General features: G+C 41.5%; 2 non-coding genes across 2 annotated transcripts; both read left to right on the top strand.

The window, feature by feature from the left end:
* The first annotated feature begins 3,024 nt into the window (after positions 1–3,024).
* On the top strand, positions 3,025–3,140 carry LOC120061744. Its single transcript, XR_005478365.1, has one exon. It is a non-coding gene; the product is annotated as a U5 spliceosomal RNA (small nuclear RNA).
* Positions 3,141–6,047: 2,907 nt separating this feature from the next.
* LOC120061743 lies at positions 6,048–6,163 on the top strand. The gene has a single exon (XR_005478364.1). It is a non-coding gene; the product is annotated as a U5 spliceosomal RNA (small nuclear RNA).
* Positions 6,164–16,723: the final 10,560 nt, after the last annotated feature.

Raw genomic sequence — 16,723 nt, 5'->3', positions numbered from 1 at the left:
TTGGAGTCGTGCTTGGCCACACAGTCGTGGGTGAACAGGGAGTACAGGAGGGGACTAAGAATGCACCCCTGAGGGCCCCCAGTGTTGAGGAACAGCGTGCCAGATGTGCTGTTGCCTACCCTTACCACCTGGGGGCGGCCCGTCAGGAAGTCCAGGATCCAGTTGCAGAGGGAGGTGTTTAGCCCCAGGGTCCTTCGCTTAGTGATGAGCTTCGTTGGCACTATGGTGTTAAAACTTCTTAAGGATCAGCGTTCCGTCAACGGGACAGTTGTAAATCATGCAGCGCGTTATGTCAAGATCGCAGATTTTAGAGAAACAACAAATGTCCGTACATATCTTATATCGGCTGAAAGCTTAAATTCTTGTTAATTTAACTGCACTGTCCAATTTACAGTAGCTTTTACTGCGAAAAAATGCAAAACCCACTTTTTTCAACGCGATAGGTTTGATAAATTCACCTCTGAAAGTGAAATGTGTACTTACATTCTGAAATCTTGCTCTGATTTATCATCCAAAGGGTCCCAGAGATAACATGAAGTGTCGTTTTGTTAGATAAAATCATTTTTCATATCCAAAAAAAGGTCCATATGTTACCTATGTATATACAGTTGGGCCAGATAACTCACAACGGAATCGGCCCGAGCTCAATCCCCGCATCCTAGCCATTAGTAATACTGCCGAAGGCAGCCCAGACTCGGGCCACATGACGTCGGCCGAGTCTGACTCTCAGCCGAGTACCCCGACTCTCAGCCCAGATCCACTGTGCTAGCTGGGTAGATATGCTCGTTATTTAGTTGTGGTCATCTGGCTTTAGTATTAACAAAAGTTTACTACAAATTCTAGCTAGCTAGCGTCAACATTAGCGCATCTTGCTAATTAGCGTATATTAGCTACAGCAGGCACAAGCCAAACAAGCTATTGCCACCTTGTGGCCTGGAGTATTTAAAAGAAGCAAATCGGAGGTAAATCTGTTCTATGTTAACAACAAAAATTAACTGCCGACACTGGGTATAGGTGCTAAGTACCTATCAGCAGACAGATTTCTCGGTGTGTCTGACCGTTAACAAAATCATTGTGGGCCCCCTGGAGGTTAAGGCTACTGGGCACGTGCCCTGCGTGCCTGGTAGATATTTGACCATGATTACTACAAGTTTAGATAAATGGCTATACTAATTTACCAATCTAAAAATGATTAGCTGACATGGCTAATTGAGTGACTATCAGTGACTGACAAAACAAGAGAAAAACTGCTGATGCACAACCAAATGTCGAACTTGCATCTTATGTATTCTACTATTTCAACTCTCAACAGTAAATTGAGACCACGACTGAGTTCCTTTTTGGTCGGAAGCAATCACTTATGTCACTTAAGACTGGAGCCGGCTCTGACTGGAATAGATGACCATCATCCAGACATTCTGGAGAACATTGCAAAGAACATTGTTATTTTTTTGTTGCCAAAATGTAACCTGCATTTTTTTTTGGAGGGTGCTTTATTGGTAGTAAATGTAGCAATTATATATTACGAATTCATTTTTTTAATTTACTCAGATAGTTGCAACCCATTCACAACCTCATGTGACCAAAATTTGGGTTGCGACCCACTAGTTGAGAATGGCTGATCTAATCTGTAAACAACCATCACCAACCGAAACCTGGTGGAAAGGGGTTTTAAGATGGTGCATTTGACCATATAGAGCCAAAACGCTGTAAATTAGTTTTGGGGATTATGTTGCACATATTACCAACTGCAGCATTAATTACTGCTATAATTATTTTCAGTTGTTATCACATTTCTACACGTCATCTTTAGATTAGACTTACTTATTGTACACTTAGTTGCCAGTTTATTAGGTATACCCATCTAGTACCCCCCTTTGCCTCCAGAACAGCCTGAATTCTCAGGGTTATGGAAGCGTTGCTCGATTCGTATCAAGGGACCTAACGTTTGCCAGGAAAACATTCCCCACACCATTACACCCCTGCCACCAGCCTGTACTGTTGACACCAGCCAGGATGAGGCCATGGACTCATGCTGCTTACGTCAAATCCTGACTCTGCCATCAGCATGACACAACAGGAACCGGGATTCGTCGAACCAGGCAATGTTTTTCCACGCAATGTTTTTCCACTCTTCAGTTGCCCAGTGTTCCCACTGGAGCTGCTTCTACTTGTTTTAAGCTGATAGGAGTGGAACCCAGTGTGGTAAGGGAATGCGGGAGTCGGGAGTGGGATAGAAGGGGGGTTAAGGCGTCAGCATAATTCAGTTCTTGGATGGGAAGAAGCGGGGTTTGGATGGGTGGCTATCAGGGATAACTGTGGATGGGGGTAACCAGGATATTTTTATTTATTTTTGTTGCCTTGTCTCAAATCTGTTTTATTTTTAAATGTTCATTCTCTTTTACTTTTAAAACTGTTTTTGATGTATACATTTTGTTTAAATGTGTCAAAATCTTGTCTGTTGTAATTTTTGTAAATAGCGCATACACCAAAATGTACATTTGTATACATTTATACCTCTGCTCTAATAAAACATATTTGAAACAAAATGTATTATTCGAAACTTTCCAGGTTCTCATGGGGATTATTATTCTTTGCAGAAGAACCTGTTGTTGTTTATTTCTTTAACTTTTTACATTGCCATTTTTCTCTTTGGAACTGAAGCTGTTTTTTTTAATTATTATTCATGGTTGATTCCAGAACCTCTGATACGCTATAACGTAATGCAAGGCGAAATCAGCACAAGAGTGCCACCTACCAACAAGATTCGCTAGTGCAAATCCAACTGCGCATGCGTAGGTAATTACCCATCATGCACCTTATGTGAAATAATGTTCGATTTGAACTGTAATATTTTCAAACAGGAATATATTTATACTATCTTAATATTCTGCGATGCATTCTTATGGCTGGACACGTTGAACAGGGCACAAAATTTGCTTCTGAGTGCCGAGATTAGTTTTACCGTAATAGGGAATGTCATGTCCTTGAATCCCTTACCAATTTTACTTTCTTCAAGGTAGTACACTCTGGTTTCTCTTCAGATCGCATAAATCTTTCGCCTTTTACTAAAGATTTCCGTGGGGAGGAACATTATGAGTATCAACTAATTTTTTGATGCCCTGCTTTACGGCGGGGCTTCCTTTCATTGTGAATGAAAATCATGACGCATTGATAGATGTTTGTATTCCAGGTGGTGTTGTTTTGTTTCCTAAATGTCTGGATGATTTTCATCTAATTCAGTTGTTCTTAACTCTCGACTGAGACAACCTGGCCCAATTTGGGTTTCAATGCAAAACCAGTTGATATTCAGGACCAGCTCTTGCGTTTTTGGTGGCCCTCCTCTTCATGGCAAGAAAAATGTACGTTTTAAAGTTAATTTCCTGCAATTCTACACATTTTGCCATGGGGCATAAAGAACATGTTTTACCCTAGGATGCATAGTAAACATGACGCCCCAAGAATGCATATGCCAGGCCAAAATGACACGATAATGTAATATCTGTGTTTTATTTATATGGGTCTAAAATATTATCAATTTTGTGGAACATAATTATTTTTAGTGATGATTTGGACCTTTCAGTAATCCTTTTATTATTTGAAATGTTTTTAGTAGCTCTTCAAAAGGTTGACACACATTTCAATGATGACATATTATGAAAATTCACAAGGGCTTTTGAAAATATTTGCATATTTTTCTTACAATCAAAGTTTCACATTCAACCTTTTTGTGTGAATAACAAAATAAATCCACTCTAAACATGTTTTATAATATTTCAAAACATTTATTTACAAATCCAAAGTTCATCATCAATATAAACGACAACAATTGTGAACTTATTGTGAACAACAATTGTGAAAGCTTGGGAAGAACTGGCACCTCTTCTGGCACTGGCTGCTCTGAGTGGTGGGGGCATGGCTCTCTTTCATCACTCCACATCTTTCCATTGCCTCAGTGATAACCTTTGGTAGGTTGCAACAGCCTTCCATGCGCCTCTGCATGTGTGGGATCACAAGCTCTTTGACCAGCTCCAGCTGTTCACACCTCCCATGAAGTTGGGGTTGGCAACATCCAGCAGCTTGTACCACAGCACCATTGGCTACCTCCTTGTCTGGCGTTTGCATGTGTAATTACACACCATCTGATCTATAATGTCCACTACTCCTTTTGTGCAGTTATAGTATTGGATCATCTCTGGCTTCTTGTTCGCACTGGCCTCATCCGCCACTTTGTCGTCATGCAGGGTGCTCAGGAGGACAACAGCCTTTCGCTGCTTCGGGCACGTAACTCACCATGGTCAAATTGACATTAAAACCAAACTCGGAGCTATGCATCTTTCTGAACTTGGATGGCATCATAATTGGTGGTATGTCCGGCTTGTTTGGGCGAAGAGTCCCCACAATTGTCAAGTTATTTTCCAAGAGGTACTCTGTCAAAAAGACACTAGTAAAGAAGTTGTCCATTGTGATGTTGCAACCTGTGATTCAAAACAAACAAATTATCAATTTACTTTATTTACCAAATTATACATTTGGAATTTTTATTCTATAATTTTTTTGTAATAATACAACGTCTTACAATAATGTAATTTAATTTTAAAATACACACTAGAAAATATTTTTAAAAGTCTGAGAGAGGTATTGCAATAATACTTAGAGAGCATACTTCACCTATTTGTCTAATTTCACTGCACAACTTTCAGACAACACTCTCTCCAAGGTTCTTCTGAGCCTCCTCTCCTGGCTGTCTGCCTGTGTAGACTATGCCATCAATAGCATAGGGGACTCTTGCATCACATAGCCAGAAGACCTTTATGCCATATTTGGCAGGCTTGCTGGGCATGTACTGTGTGAACCTGCTTCTGCCCCGGAACGGCACAACCTGCTCATCCACTGTGACGCAGTCGCTAGGGATGAACCTGCCACTACAGTTCGCTAGCAAAAGGTCCCACACATACCTGAAGGCTGCCAGGTGGTCCGTTGCATTTCTGAACCCTCTGGTCCTTTTGTTATCAAGCCTCGGGTAGTGACATATATCCTCATACAGTTGAATTTGGAAGTTTACATACACCTTAGCCAAATACATTTAAACTCAGTTTTTCACAATTCCTGACATTTAATCCTAGTAGAAATTCCTTGTCTTAGGTCAGTTAGGATCACCACTTTATTTTAAGAATATGAAATGTCAGAATAATAGTAGAGAGAATTATTTATTTCAGTTTTTATTTCTTTCATCACATTCCCAGTGGGTCAGAAGTTTATATACACTCAATTCGTATTTGGTAGCATTGCCTTTAAATTGTTTAACTTGGGTCAAACGTTTGGTGTAGCCTTCCACAAGCTTCCCACAATAAGTTGGGTGAATTTTGGCCCCTTCCTCCTGACAGAGCTGGTGTAACTGATCAGGTTTGTAGGCCTCTTTGCTCTCACACGCTTTTTCAGTTCTGCCCACACATTTTCTATGGGATTGAGGTCAGGGCTTTGTGATGGCCACTCCAATACGTTGACTTTCTTGTCCTTAAGCCTGTATTTGAAGTTTTGTTATTGAATACTGTTGTACCCTTGCTCATTGTAGCATCTTTCATTTTTATTCTCATGGGAATAATTATTCTTTGTATGAGATGAGAAGAAACTGTTGTTGTTTATTTCTTCTACTTTTTACATTGCCATTTTTCTCTTTCGAACTGAAGCTGTTTTTTAATGATTATACATGGTTTAACCAGAACCTCTGACAGGAACTAATGTAATGCATGGTGAAATCAGCACAAGAGTGCCACCTGCCAACAAGATTCACTAGTGCAAATTATTCTGCGCGTGCGTATGAAGTTACCCATCATGCACCTCACGTGAAGTAATGTTATTTCTTTACTATCATATTTTAAAACAGGAATATATTTCTACTATCCTAATACTCTGCAATGCATGGTTATGGCTGGACACGTTGAACAGGGCACAAGATTTGGTTCGGGGTGCCGATTTTAATATTATCGTAATAGGGAATGTCATGTCCGTGAATCCCTGTCCATTTTTACTTTCTTGAAGGTAGTACACTCTGGTTTCTCTTCAGATCGCATAAATCTTTCGCCTTTTACTAAAGATTTCCGTGGAGAGGAACATTATGAGTATCAACTAATTTTTTGATGCCCTGCTTTACGGCGGGGCTTCCTTTCATTGTGAAAGAAAACTATTGACGTTATATTTATTATAGGTGTTGTCGTTTCCAAAATGTCGGGATGATTTATACAGTTTTTCATAATTAACTCGCCAGACGACCTGGCTCAATTTGGGTCCCAAATAGTGATGGGCATTCCGGATCTTTTCAGAGAACCGGTTCGTTCGGCTCAGCTCACCCAAAAGAGCCGGCTCTTTTGGCTCCCGAACGGCTCTTTAAAAAATATATGTTTTGTATTTTTTCAAGTCAAACAGTTTGCGATAGTTTGACTATGATTGGTGTTAAAACAATTCTAATTAAATTATGAAATGAAATCATACTCTACCTTAACCACAATGTATTTAAAAATGCATTGGTTTGTTATGAAAAATAATACTATAAACATTTGCATATAAAGTATAACTTTTTAATGTATATAAACAAAGTGCATATAAATCTAACCATTCAAAAAGGATTACAACCTGAACAGCATAATAGAATATTGCACCATATCAAAGAAAAATAAATAACAATGTGTAAATCTGCAGCCTCCCACAAATTGAAATAAATGTAAAAAAGAAGGATGCTATTACACATGTGCATTTAAAGTATAACTTTTTTAATGTATATAAACAAAGAGCATACAAATGTTACAATTCAAAATGAATACAATCTGAACAACATAATTATAGCACCATGTCAAAGAAAAATAAATAACAATGTGCAATCCTGCAGCATCCCACTTAAAACATTAAACTGGTCCCTCTTTTCTCTCTTCTTTATTGCCATGTTATAACCAGCAGCACACAGCAATGCTGACTAGATTTTCCTTTATGAGAGATTTGCATTCAGAAATGCAAGCTGCCTCACTTTCGAGGGGTTGATGCGGTTTCTTCTCCTTCTCTCAGAGAAGAAACCGCATCAACCCCTCGAAAGTGAGGCAGCTTGCATTTCTGAATGCAAATCTCTCATAAAGGAAAATCTAGTCAGCATTGCTGTGTGCTGCTGGTTATAACATGGCAACAAGTTCAAATCCCCGAGCTGACAAGGTATCTGTCGTTCTGCCCTTGAACAGGCAGTTAACCCACTGTTCCTAGGCCAACATTGAAAATAAGAATTTGTTCTTAACTCACTTGCCTAGTGTTACGGATATAAGTATTCTGTGTGTTTCTTTTCTCTCCTTCTCCCCTACTCACAGGTGACCATCATCATTCCCCAATCAGTCATCAATCAGTCGCTAATCAGAAGACACCTGCTCCTTTTCCCTTACCCAATCACATTCCCTTTCCCTTGGATTAAAAACCCTGTCAATTGTATTCTCTAGAGCAATCTCTCTGTAGATCTCTTGTGTGGTTTAGCATCTACATGTCACTTTGTCCCCACCTGTGAGTATTGTGTTTGTTATGGTGTTTGATTGATAGTGGGAAAAGGGGGTAACCAGACAGTTCGCCCATGGGCATACACTAACCCGTAGGTAAACTTTGTTAAATACACTAGTTAGAACTGGGCGGACCACCCACTGTATTTTTGGTTAGCTGTTGGTGAAGTAGGCTAGTCTAGCTTAGGGGTGTTTGTGGATACTTATTATTTATTTTCTTGGGTCCAGCTCAGCCCCTTTTCCTGCTCCCCCCATTACCGTGTGTTTGTAAATAAACCCTGAGTGTTTGACGGTAGATATTAGTTGTCGTGGTTATTTCATTCTCACTCTTTCTTTGTCACTACTATAATTTGCATGAGTTATGTTACGGGTCCCATTACTATCCCCCCTAGACTGTCGGGCCAAAGGGATTCGTAACACCTAGTTAAATACAATTATTTGTCCTGTTTTCAAGAAGACCCTTGTCATGACTTTAGTCAGCCGTGGGTAGACAGAGGCCTTGCTGCTGAGGTTATTCTTTGGCATCACTGAAGGCTAACTTCTTAAACCTGGGGTCAAGTGCTATCAGAAACCGCTGTACTTGACCCCAGGTTTAAGAAGTTAGCCTTCAGTGATGCCAAGGGTGTCCATCAACTCTGTCACATGTCCTGTGGTTACATTTGCTTCTCTCTCTGGCGGCTGGCTTCTCTCTCTGGCGGCTGGCTGTGATTCGCTGCAGACCCTTACACAGGAGTATCATTTTTGAGGCTGTCACATAGTTCAGGTTCATGTTTTGTCTACTGATACTACATTCTCATCTACTGCTCATATACAATACTGGATTAAATAATGATGTAGTAATAATTACTTACTGTACCTCTCTCCACTGATCTCCACAGTGACCTGCTCAAAGGGTTCCAGGACTCTGCGCACCTCCTCCACCACCTCCCGTTCCTCTTGGGTCAGAGCATCAACAGATGCATTGACAATGGCCAGGGTAGAGATGATGGCATCCTTTGACAAAAGAAACCGCTTCAACATATAAAATGATGAATTCCACCTTGTAGTGCAGTCTTGTTTAGGCCTCAGCTCAGGCATCCCCATCTGGCGTTGTGTAGACTTTAGTTTTTCAGCATCTACTGTGCTCCTGTGGAAGTATTCCACAGCTGCTTTCACTTTGTCCACAGTGGGCTTCATCATCTTCAGAGCATCTCTTACAATCAGGTTGAGTGTGTGGGCAAGACATGGATGATGGGTCCATTGTAAAATGTTCATGGCTTTGGTTATGTTAGCTGCATTGTCACTAACACAACAGACCACTTTTCCATCTACTTGCCACTCTCAACAGTTCCTCTGCCAAGTTCTCTGAGGTGTGTCTGTCGCTGAACTCAAAGCAGTCCAGAAGACAGCTAGACATCGAAAAATCTTCAATGAAGTGACATGTTACCGATATGTAAGAAGTGGTTACCCTTGATGTCCAGCAGTCAGTGGTAAGGCAAACTGCAGTAGCTTTTTGGACTCTTTCCCGCACTGAAGTCTGCGTGCTCTCGTACAGTTGTGGAGTAAGTGATTTTGAAAGGGTTTTCCTGTTTGGAATTGTGTACATTGGATTTAGACTGTTGCTATAATTTCTAAAACCTCTGTCCTCCATGATCGAAAATGGCTGGAAATCGGTGGCAATCATTTAGGCCAATGCAATATCAATTTGGCCTTGTTTTGCTACAGATGTAGACTTTGGCATAAACTGGTCCATAGAAGACTGCGTTGCTGTGGGTCACGGAGTAGGCCTACTTGACTGAGTGGATATATCTCCACGTGTGGAGGTGCTGGCTCCACCACTATCACTAGCAGGCCTGCTAGTTTCTCGATGCTCTGCTACAGCTAGCTTCACAGTTGGGTGCACAGTTCGCATATGCCGGTTTACGTTGTGTGTAGAACCGGCTTTATATGATGTTTTGGCAAATTCTACAATGTGCTCTAACATTGTCTACATTATTAAAATGCATCCAAATACTACTGTGCTTCCGACTCATTTTCCAGCTGTTGTTTTCACAGCTGTCCTTCCATTTCTCCTCGGCTGCTAAGTGTGTGACTGAGTGAGTTGGCTCAGCCCTCCCTCACGCATCTTTGGTTCATTGGTTGACACCTCGTGTCTGACTGACAGGAACAACAGGTGAGGCTGTTAGTCTGAGCAGACAGTCAGAACGAATGTGTGCGCCTGAGCAGTTAGGCCTACAGTATATTTTATTTCTTTTTTCGTTCTTTTAATTAGTTCATTCTATTCATTTAAATCTTTTGATTAGTCATATCTTAATTTTTATAAAAAGATTCGGCTCTTCTGATATGCAAGCCGGCTCCCAACGTTCACCTACAGGAGCGGGCTCTTAGAGCCGACTCGTTCGCGAACGACCCATCACTAGTCCCAAGGCAAAACCAATTGAGATTCAGGGCCGGTGTTGTGCCGAAAATCTCCCCCTGACAGAATTCTCCCCTCCTTCGCGTTCTTCATTGTAGCAACTTGCTTGCTCGTTGAGATTTCTGCTCTTCACTACATTGTCAGTTTAGCCTACATTTCACTGATCTTAGTAGCAGAAAGCATTTATCTGCAATTTTCGATTTGGCTATTTGTTTCAAGTGTATGTGGCGGATCTAGCTTGTATGCCGCCCCCGGCAAGATGCCGTCCTGGGCGCCTGCCCATGTCGCCCGTACCTAAATCCGCTACTGATTTTTGTATTAGTCTATAAATAAATCTCTTTGCCAAAATTCATCATCTCTCCCATGTCTTATCCGCATAGTATTTTTTTGAAAGTGTAAGGATAATAATTCAGCTATAGTTGTTCTGAAATGTTTATTGCTTGCCAACATTTTACTCCCTCTGTTTAATATAACACACATACATTAATTTCGGTTGCCTATCCTGACGTGAAGTTTGTTCTATAGAAAGTATTTGACTCTGATGTGTGTCACAAAGTATTTGACTCAAGCCACAAAATTAAGGAAGTTAGAAGGGGGGGTTCTGGCAGGGGGGAGATTTTCGGCCCAACACCTGTTGGCTCTAGCCCCCCGAAAAATGTATTTTCCTATGAATTAAGTCGCACAAAAACAAGATTTTTTTAGTGGCCCCCCTCTTGAAAGCAATGTACGTTTTGAATAACATGTTCTGCAATTCTGCAGAGAAAGATTTGCCGTTTTCTGCATTCCTACATTTTTTTCTACGAGGCAGAGAATTTGTTGTTCTAAAGCAAATTTCCTGCATTTGTACAAATTTTGCCATGATTTATGATGCCATGTTAATAATTATATCTGAGTGAGAGTGACTAATAGTACAGACACACAAAGAAATCTGACTGCTGATAGGTACTTCGCACATTAGGAGGCCGTTCTCTTTCTAGAACAAAAGACATCTCTGCTGTGTACAGACCTGGTACCGACAAACCTGACGTTTCTACTTGTAGAATCGCAATGCTCGTCAGTGGCTGAGAACTTGATTTTGAGCCATTCAGAGAGCACGAACCTCCATGTGGGGGAGTTCGACAGAAGTGACAATACAAAGGATAAGAGGGAACTTTTCGTCTGTCACAAGTTAGCACAGCCACATGGTCATAATTATGTCTAAAAGCACGCATATTTCTACAATCTCTTAATCTGATTTAAACCTAACCACACTGCTAACCATATGCCTAAACCTAACCTTAAATTAAGACCAAAAAACACATTTTTGTTTTCATACATTTTTACAATTTATCAGAATTGTTCTAGCTAACTAAAACATGTCTTTACATCTAGCTGATGAGTTTTGTGCTTTAAGAATTATTTTTCTCATTAGTTTGCTAACTACACTGAACAAAAATATAAACGCAACATGTAAAGTGTTCGTATCATTTGTCATGAGCTGAAATAAAAGATCCCAGAAATGTTCCATATGCACAAAAATCCTATTTCTCTCAAATTCTGTGCACACATTTATTTACATCCCTGTTAGTGAACATTTCTCCTTTGCCAAAATAATCTATCCACCTAACAGCTGTGGCATATCAAGATGCTGATTAAACAGCATGCTCATTACATCAGTGCACCTTGTGCTGGGGACAATAAAAGGCCACTTAAAAATGTTCTGTGTTGTCCCACAACACAATGCCACAGATGTCTATGTTTTGACGGAGCGTGCAATTAGCACGCTATTTGCAGGAATGTCCACCAGAGCTATTTCATGTTAATATCTCTACCATAAGCCGCCTCCAATGTCATTTTAGAGAATTTGGCAGTACGTCCAGCCAGCCTAACAACCGCAGACCAGGCTTTGTGTGGGTGAGCGGTTTGCAGATGTCAACGTTGTGAACAGAGTGCCCTATGGTGGCAGTGGGGTAATGGTATGGGCAGGCATTAGCTATGGACAAAAAACACAATTGCATTTTATCGATGGCAATTTGAGTGCACAGAGATACCGTGACGAGATCCTGAGGCCCATTGTCATGCCATTCATCCACCGACATCACCTCATGTTTCATGATAATGCACGGCCCCATTACGCAAGGATCTTTACACAATTCCTGGAAACAGAAAATGTCCCAGTTCTTCCATGGCCTGTATGCTCACCAGTGTGTGAGTTTCAATTCTGTCAATTCAGAAATCTATGTAACACTAATAATGAATGCTATCCTAAGACTTTATAAACAAATGACTTTATGAATTGACTGAATTTAAACGGAACTGACGTGTGTGAAAAGAAAGGTACAATGAGGGAGGCCAAAACAGCAACCAGACAACTCCTCTTCCTGTCCTTCCTGTGAGCTGGTCGGCTAAATTGACTCCATCTCTGGAAGGGAAGAGAAAAACAACACATACAAGCTTAACATAATATGACACCATTAAAGGTGAGATTTATGTTAACTAAATACTGCTTGTATAGTGTAGTTAGAGGCATAAATATCGGAAACAGTGCGGTAAAGTTGGTAATACTCGCTGTTTACTCATGGAATTTCTATTTCAGATCAAAAGATGAATATGACAGGCAAATATTTAGACAGAACTGTTGTTTTGGGATATTTTCTAACCTAGAAACAACAGCTATACATTTGCCTCATATTAATACTTTGATCTGAAATACCAATTAGCCTACATGAGTATACTGTAAAAATGACCTACTTTACTTCACTGTCGCAACACTTATGACACTACCTGTGATGTAGAGAGATTTTTTTTTTACCATTGATCTCGGCTTGGAAAAGCAGCTGATACATTTTAACCTTGACTGCTGCTTGTCTTTGCTGAGGCAGCCTCTTCAGTGTTGGCACCAGGCTCATGGCAAAGAGGGTCTCTTCATCCTCCTTCCTGTGAGCATCAGGTTGGGCTGCATCCCTCTCGACGGCTCGGAGGAGCCTCTGCTGAAATGAGTTGAGGGGATCTGGGGGCTGGTACCTCCGATGACGCCTGGTGTGACGTTGTTCCTCTTCGTTTCTCTCTCGGTTTCTCTCCTCGTTTGTCTCCACGGCCACATCCTGTTCAACGAGGTCCTCAGTGGTCACTTCCGTGAGGTTCATAATAATCTCAGGTGGTCCTAGATCCAGAGGCGCTTCCTCCATTTCATCATCTTCCATGGCTGCACCGGTGGTGGTCATACTTGTGGATGATGTAGACGTTGTAGAGGGTCTCACTCCACCGGTGGAGGTGATGGTCGCACTTGTAGGTGATGTTGAGGGTCTTGATGCACCGGTGGGGACAACACTTGTGGATGACGTAGTAGAGGGTCTGGCTGTAAAATTGCCACTCGTTGCCCTAGGCACAATAAATGGATCCAGAAAAGAAAGAATGTAGCAGAAGCGCCAAGGCTACTGGCCTGAAGCTGCTGACCCAGACCTCTTCTCTTTCTCTGCCCTTCTCTCTCTGATACCTGTCCCTGAGTCCTCTCCATTTCCTCCTACAGTCTTCTTCTACATAGACATGAATATGATAAGCCAAACCATTACCTAGCATAACTAGAGTTATTAGATAGCTATCATGAACATGTCACCTACTGTACACACAGACACACACGGTTATCTGACCAAATTATCAGGGGTACAGTAGTATCTACCATTTCTATTACTATTTATCGGACATTTACACTCTTTCAAACATGATTATTTGGTAAAGTTATCAGGGGTAGTAACTAGCATCATTTATATGACTATTTCTTTCACACACACACACACCTCATTGGCTAGGTTAGCAAGCTAGGTTAGCTAGCCATTAAATATCTGAAGGAAAGCTATCCATTTCCTAAAGTCACAATTTTAAGAATGACATCTTTCCACAATGTTTGAATGGTAAAAGCATTCCCTCGCCAAATTATACATTAAATAATTAATTTAAAAGGCCATATACTTTATTTTTAATTTAACTAGGCCCTTTGAATGAATCATGATTTCTATGGGATGAAAACTGGCTGAAACTATTGAATGAACATCACTACAGGAAAAAAACAGTCATATCAATGTGTTAAGGTGCAAGTATGAACAACTATTTAGAATATTCAGAAACGAAGCAGGAACATTGGTCTTTCTCTAATCCCACTACAAAGCTGTAGTGTGATTGGCAACTGTGATTTAAGCATATTCTCTTTTATGCTAGTCAATATCCTGTTATTTCAAATAGCTGCTCATACTGGTAGGATACCGGAATGGGTGGGGAGAGCCTATCTGAGATGACATGCTTCCTTTCAACGTTAGCCTGGAACCAGACTGATATTTTTGCAGCAGAATGACTATAGTTTCAGAGTAAAGTGGAGCATCAATCCTAACCCAGTGCATTGAATCAATGACTAGCTGTTATAACTTAATAATGCTGGTGTGTGGGGTCCGAACTTATCAGGTGATAACAGCAAGACATTCAACAAGAAACTCCCCTTGTGAATGAATGGATTTGTATCAAGATCCAAGTAGTCACAAATGTTGACATTTGGCAAATAACACTCAAATGACAATCTATCTATTGACACTACAATATTTAAAATGGCCCATTTCCTCATTTACTTTTTGTGGTACAATTTCAGTGATGTTGCATGCTACACAATAATACAATCAATGGAACATGATGTCTGAGTGTAAAAGTTAAATAAAAATGAAGGCACGATGTGTGAGTTTGCAAGTGCAGTTTTTTTTTACAGGCGTATATATTTATCCCCTCGTGAAACAAGTGAATATTTATTTTATGCGAGACAAGTGACTTGTTCCTTTGAGCTTCCCAGAACGTGGCGGACTGCACTAGCATCGAATAGTCCCCGCGATATGCAACTTTTCAGGGAAGTCAGGAACCAATACACGCAGTCAGTCAGGAAAGCTAAGGCTAGCTTTTTCAAACAGACATTTGCATCCTGTAGCTCGAACTCCAAAACGTTTTGGGACACCGTAAAGTCCATGGAGAATAAGAGCATCTCCTCCCAGCTGCCCACTGCACTGAAGCTAGGTAACACTGTCACCACCGATAAATCCACGATAATCGAACATTTCAATAAGCATTTCTCTACGGCCATGCTTTCCTCCTGGCTACCCCAACCCCGGCCAACAGCTCCGTACCCCCCGCAGCTACTTGCCCAAGCCTCCCCAGCTTCTCCTTCACCCAAATCCAGATAACAGATGTTCTGAAAGAGCTGCAAAACCTGGACCCCTACTAATCAGCTGGGCTAGACAATCTGGACCCTCTCTTTCTGAAATTATCTGCCGCCATTGTTGCAACCCCTAATACCAGTCTGTTCAACCTCTCTTTAGTGTCGTCTGAGATCCCTAAAGATTGGAAAGCTGCCGCGGTCATCCCCCTCTTCAAAGGGGGTGACACTCTAGACCCAAACTGTTATAGACCTATATCCATCCTGCCCTGCTTTCTAAAGTCTTTGAAAGCCAAGTTAATAAACAGATCACAGACCATTTCGAATCCCACCGTACCTTCTCTCCTGTGCAATCCGGTTTTCGAGCTGGTCACAGGTGCACCTCATCTACGCTCAAGGTACTAAACGATATCATAACCGGCATCAATAATAGACAGTACTGTGCAGCCATCTTCATCGACCTGGCCAAGGCTTTCGACTCTGTCAATCACCATATTCTTATCGGCAGACTCAACAGCCTTGGTTTCACAAATGACTGCCTCGCCTGGTTCACCAACTACTTCTCAGAGTTCATTGTGTCAAATCGGTGGGCCTGTTGTCCGGACCTCTGGCAGTCTCTATGGGGGTACCACAGGGTTCAATTCTCGGGTCGACTCTTTTCTCTGTATATATCAACGATGTCGCTCTTGCTGCTGGTGATTCTCTGATCCACCTCTACGCAGACGACACCATGTATACATCTGGCCCTTCTTTGGACACTGTGTTAACCTCCAAACGAGCTTCAATGCCATACAACACTCCTTCCGTGGCCTCCAACTGCTCTTAAATGCTAGTAAAACCAAACGCATGCTTTTCAACCGTTCGCTGCCCGCACCCGCCCGCCTGACTAGCATCACTACTCTGGACGGTTCGGACTTAGAATATGTGGACAACTTCAAATACCTAGGTGTCTGGCTAGACTGTAAATTCTCCTTCCAGACCCATATTAATCCAAAATGAAATCTAGAATCGGCTTCCTATTTCGCAACAAAGCCTCCTTCACTCACGGCGCCAAACATACCCTCGTAAAACTGACTATCCTACCGATCCTCGACGATGTCATTTACAAAATAGCTTCCAACACTCTACTCAGCAAACTGGATGCAGTCTATCACAGTGCCATCCGTTTTGTCACCAAAGCCCCTTATACACCACTGCGACCTGTATGCTCTAGTCGGCAGACCCACTTGCTCCAGGTCATCTATAAGTCTTTGCTAGGTAAAGCTCTGCCTTATCTCAGCTCACAGGTCACGATAACAACACCCACCCGTAGCACGGGCTTCAGCAGGTATATCTCACTGGTCATCCCCAAAGCCAACACCTCCTTTGGCCACCTTTCCTTCCAGATCTCTGCTGCCAATGACTGGAACGGATTGCAAAAAAATATATAATATTCGCTGAAGCTGGAGACATATTTCCCTCACTAACTTTAAACATCAGCTATCTGAGCAGCTAACCGATCGCTGCAGCTGTACATACGCCATCTGTAAATAGCCCACCCAATCTACCTACGTCATCCCCATATTGTTTTTAATGTACTTTTCTGCTCTTTTGCACACCAGTATTTCTACCTGCACATCGCCATCTGCTCAT

Source organism: Salvelinus namaycush, chromosome 16 (genome assembly GCF_016432855.1).
Source record: "Salvelinus namaycush isolate Seneca chromosome 16, SaNama_1.0, whole genome shotgun sequence".
NCBI lineage: Eukaryota > Metazoa > Chordata > Actinopteri > Salmoniformes > Salmonidae > Salvelinus > Salvelinus namaycush.
Note: the sequence above shows the minus strand (reverse complement) of the source record. Positions and strands in the feature narration are given on the sequence as shown.